Here is a 6,000-nt window from a genome sequence, read left to right on the forward strand (position 1 = left end):
TCCACATACATGCCTCAGCTATCTCGGCTCTGATATATTTCTCAGATATTTCATGAGGTCGCACAATTTACAGTTCCGTTCTGGCCAGAGATCTGAGGAGGGCAGACAGGGAGGGCCCCAAGTCTCGTTTCTTATTTAACTATCAGCGAGACGAAGACGAGGCTGCTGTTGTAACTCATGGTGAAAAACAAGAGGAGTTTACTCTCTTAACGAGGCATCTGGTGCAAGCATTATGTTATGTCTGAGGAGGAAGACACTAAACTGCAACTGCAGTAACAGAGTTAACAGAGACGCTCTTCTGGTGATTATTACAATGTCTTGAATATTAGTGTTAATCTTAACATTCATACCATGAAAGACAATTGTATATTTCTACAGTACGTAGGCCTGAGGATAAAACACAAACAATAACAGGCCAATACATCTGGTAGGTCCCTCCATGCAGCTCCTGCACAACAGCATTATAAACACTATGCTCTCTGGACACATATACATTTGCAAACAGATCTGCTATTTGATATGCCAAAGACCCAATGAAAATAAGAGATCTAGGGCCAAGGGACCAATGAAAGGGATTAAGAATCAGAGTGTGTGCGAGAGGCCGCCTTGGAGGAGGGGAGTTGTGCAGATGTGAGCACCCTTCGCTGAAGCCTTCCCTTGGCAATTGTCTTTTGAAATGTCAGGGTCGATTTTCCCACAATCCCCCTGCCTGTCGGTATCTGTAGTCATTCCAAAGGGATGATGAAAAAGTGATCGTCTTATTACGGCACTCTATTAGCTCAACAGGGAACGTCAGAGCAGGCCAGGGACACACAGACATAACCTCCAGTTAAGGACATCCGCTTGGAAACAAACCACACTGACAGGGACGTTCAACCTGCTGTTCAGACAGCTCCTTATCTCTCAAGCACCACGTTTCGGACTTCTGTCATCCCTCACATAGTGGAGAAGCTATTCCTTTTATCAACTTCAACAAAGTGCTCACATACCTAATCAATCCATTTCTGTCTCAGTGTTTGTCTCAGATTCTGCTTCAGGATGGTCCTCTTCTATTTCTTTCCTCCTGAAAGGTTGTTTTTTGTTTTCAGCCCAGACCACTACTGTGCCATGGTATGCTTTAGCTTTAGTGAGATGGATTGTGGCACTGTGTGTGTAATGAACACTCACGAAGGAGGGAGGACTGTATGCGTAGAGCTAAGAGATTGCAGGAAAGGTCTGATCCTTCTCACTAGAATGTTGTGCAACAGTTTCTATACAAGCGTTTCACTCCAGCAGAGTATGAGCCAAAGCTCAGTGAACAATCACTTCTCCAAAGCCTCATGTTTCCCTCTCCAAACTAAATGGGTACAAGTTCATGTGAATACATAGAATTTAATTGATGGGAAAGTTGTATGGTACAGGTAGCGCTAATTACATAAAACCTCTCAGTAGGACGACATCTTTTCCACAGGCATATTGAAGATAGACATACTCCTTGTGGACATTTTTTTGTGTGCACTGTAAAAACATACCAAAACATCAAAATAGAGGCAACAACGCCCCACAAACCTACAATAGAAAGCATATACAGTTGAAGTCGGAACTTTACATACACTTAGGTTGGAGTCATTAAAACTCGTTTTTCAACCACTCCACAAATTTCTTGTTAACAGACTATAGTTTTGGCAAGTCGGTTAGGACATCTACTTTGTGCATGACACAAGTAATTTTTCCAACAATTGTTAACAGACAGATTATTTCACTTATAATTCACTGTGTCACAATTCCAGATGATGACTGTGCCTTTAAACAAGCCTGGAAAATTACAGAAAATGATGTCATGGCTTTAGAAGCTTCTGATAGGCTAATTGACATAATTTGAGTCAATTGGAGGTGTGCCTGTGGATGTATTTCAAGGCATACCTTCAAACACAGTGCCTCTTTGCTTGACATCATGGGAAAATCAAAAGATATCAGCCAAGACCTCAGAAAAAAATTGTAGACCTCCACAAGTCTGGTTCATCCTTGGGAGCAATTTCCAAACGCTTGAAGGTACCACATTCATCTGTACAAACAATAGTAAGCAAGTATAAACACCATGGGACCACGCAGCCGTCATACCGCTCAGGAAGGAGACGTGTTCTGTCTCCTAGAGATGAACGTACTTTGGTGCGAAAAGTGCAAATCAATCCCAGCGCAACAGCAAAGGACCTTGTGAAGATGCTGGAGGAAACAGGTACAAAACTATCTATATCCACAGTAAAACAAGTCCTATATTGACATAACATGAAAGGCCGCTCAGCAAGGAAGAAGCCACTGCTCCAAAACCGCCATAAAAAAGCCAGACTACGGTTTGCAACTGCACATGGGGACAAAGATCGTACTTTTTGGAGAAATGTCCTCTGGTCTGATGAAACAAAAATAGAACTGTTTGGCCATAATGACCATCGTTATGTTTGGAGGAAAAAGGGGGAGGCTTGCAAGCCGAAGAACACCATCCCAACCTTGAAGCACGGGGATGGCAGCATCATGTTGTGGGGGTGCTTTGCTGCAGGAGGGACCAGTGCACTTCACAAAATAAATTGCACCATGAGGCAGGAAAATGATGTGGATATATTGAAGCAACATCTCAAGACATCAGTCAGAAAGTTAAAGCTTGGTCGCAAATGTGTCTTCCAAATGGACAATGACACCAAGCATACTTCCGAAGTTGTGGCAAAATGGCTTAAGGACAACAAAGTCAAGGTATTGGAGTGGCCATCACAAGTCCTGACCTCAATTTTATAGAACATTTGTGGGCAGAACTGAAAAAGTGTGTGCGAGCAAGGAGGCCTACAAACCTGACTCAGTTACACCAGCTTTGTCAGGAGGAATGGGCCAAAATTCACCCAACTTATTGTGGGAAGCTTGTGGAAGGCTACCTGAAATGTTTGACCCGTTAAACAATTTTAAAGGCAATGCTACCAAATACTAATTGAGTGTATGTAAACTTCTGACCGACTAGGAATGTGATGAAAGAAATAAAAGCTGAAATAAATCATTCTCTCTACTATTATTCTGACATTTCACATTCTTAAAATAAAGTGGTGATCCTAACTGACCTAAGACAGGGAATTTTTACTCTGATTAAATGTCTGGAATTGTGAAAAACTGAGTTTAAATGTATTTGGCTAAGGTGTATGTAAACTTCCGACTTTAACTGTACATGTTTAGAACAACCCTTTTTTTTTACAAATTTGTAAAAGCAACAAAAAAAAAACACTAAAAGCTTGCTTAAAACTGAGACGGCACTGTGATACCTTGTCAAGAATAGATCTTCGTGATGAATGAATCAGTGACACCAGAAGTCTAATATGTAACATAAAATACATTTTCCATTAAGATGTGTTATCCTCAAAGATTGGTCAAGCCTTTATGGGACAGACCATGTACAGGTTGATTTAAGCGCTGTCTTGGAATCACTCCAAGGTGATGATCCTATATCCATCAGGACCTGAATCCCCATATGAATGAACCGCTCTGTGTATTTATTGGAAATAGCACTTATGGTGTCTGATAAGTATCATTCACTAACCATTACCCTTTGCTCCTTAAACTGATTTATGAAAACCATTTGCATATAACCTTAACATATATTGAATAGGGTGAAGGATTCAATATTGCTGTGAAAACTCTTAAATTCAACCAACGAGACATACTTTCCAAAGAATGAAATTACTTAAATGATCTATGGATCATTTGTGTGGTTTGCCAAATAGATTCTGAGACGAATGCAATGTGTCATTTAAGCCGTAAGAACCTAAATGAGAATGTGACATTGCAGTCTTAAATGTTGTCATTTATCTTCATTAAGCTTAGAGGAGACCTTACCCATGCCTGAGCTGGAGCACTTTCTTGTCCATAGCGATGGGACAGAGAAGTTGACACCTAATGGACAGAGATCAGAAGGGACTTTACCACTTTGTCCCTCTAGGGGGAGACACCTATTTCTATACCACTGCCTTCCTTGGGTCTCAATACAGATCAGGCCTGGCCTAATACCATAGCAATTAAATGTAACATCAACCCCATGACAGAGGGAAAATTAAACATATCTATCTCTACTAACAGTTTACATTTTCTTTATGCATTTGGTAATTTGACCAGTACATTCGTCATTGGCCATCATGCTCATTAAAGGCTCAAAGCAGCCATTTTTACATCAATATTAAATCATTTTTGGTTAACAATTAAGTACCTTACTGTAATAGATTTCCATTAAAATTGTCAAAAATGTTTTTTTGAGCAAAAACCTATTTCTCAAGCAAGAATTTTGCTAAGACTGTCTGGGGGTGGTTTGAATGGGGAGGGGGAAATGAAAACTAGCTGTTATTGGGAGAAAGGTTTAGAACTCTATTTTTTATTGGTCTATAAACCGATGTTACCATGGAAAGCCGAAACTCCCGCCCATGCAAACCTGCTGATTAGAAGGTCCTGTGTAGATTGTATTTTCAACCAGCAACTATCAAGAAATAATATTTTTTCCCACACGTTTACAGTGTTACTGTAGTTTCATCAGCTGTTGTGCAATACGTTATAAAACACAGGAGAAACAGATTTTTTTTTATTGCACTAGGCCTTTAAATAATTGCAATAAAGTTATTTTTTTATTTGGCATAAGAAACTGCATTACCTTGTGCCAATGATATGATAGATTATATGTAATTACATAATTAGGCATATGGTGACTCATTTCAATTGTTGAAAAAGTTTCCATAATCTTATAAGGCCATTGATGACTCCAGAACAAACTGATGAAAGGTTTCATCATTTCATGATGCTCTAACAGTTACAGGATTTCTCAAACTCAGGTTGGTCCTGTCCTGCCCCCCCCTCCCCATTTTGGTTTGTAGGGATGTAGACTAATCATCCAGCTGGTTATGGGGGTCTGACCCTGGTTCATCACACAGGCGTGCCAATGCTGACTTCATCACTCAAATAAATAGGGCAGGGCAATTCAATTACAGTCCTGGAGGGCTGAAACACTAATTCTGTTTCTATCTGGCAGGTACTTGTACTCACCTGGTGTTCTAGGTCAAATTAGTTCCTGAGTAGAGGGGAAGAATGATCAGAGATAGGGTGTAAACTAGGTCTACACACACTTTATTATTATCAAGTCTCCCTCTTGGCTAAACGCTCACAGGGTAGCCTAGTTAATCCAAAGATAACAGATGGAACTTGTGCTGGCAGAAACCACAAGACCTGTGTGTGTTCTCCAACTCCCTCCAACATAAACAGTTTGCCTAATACCACCACTGGTAAGCTGCTTCCCTACCGCAGCTGCTTTTCTAATCTAAGCGACCACGACAGGTAGCAAAGCAACTGTAAATTATGGCAGCATTGAGCACCTGGAACGGAGGTTTTGATTCCTCATCTGTGGATTCTATTGACATGCCACTGGACAGCAGTGGAGATTAAGTTTGGTTAGATTGAAATGTGACCATTTTACTAGCTGATTTGACACACTGTAAGAGCACATTTTATCCTCTTCCATGGTTCATGTTTCTGCTGTAATGTTTTGTACATGGTGTAAGATCAAAGTGTTCTCATACAGTAGGCTTAAATCACTGCTCCTACAAGTACAAGGAAATGTGCACTGTAGACAACAAAGATATAGGCAAACGTACCATCTCAGCTTTGGTTTTTCATTTCAGGACACTCATATTGGTATATACATTTGAAATCGGAAGTTTACATACACCTTAGCCAAATACATTTAAACTCAGTTTTTCACAATTCCTGATATTTAATCCTAGCAAAAATTCCCTTTCTTAGGCCAGATAGGATCACCACTTTATTTTAAGAATTTGAAATGTCAGAATAATAGTAAAGAGAATGATTTATTTCAGCTTTTATTTCTTTCATCACATTCCCAGTGGGTCAGAAGTTTACATACACTCAATTAGTATTTGGTAGCATTGCCTTTACGTTGTTTAACTTGGGTCAAATGTTTCGGGTAGCCTTCCACAAGCTTCCCACAAT

The sequence above is a fragment of the Salmo salar genome, chromosome 26 (assembly GCF_965601325.2).
Source record: "Salmo salar chromosome 26, fSalSal1, whole genome shotgun sequence".
Lineage (NCBI taxonomy): Eukaryota > Metazoa > Chordata > Actinopteri > Salmoniformes > Salmonidae > Salmo > Salmo salar.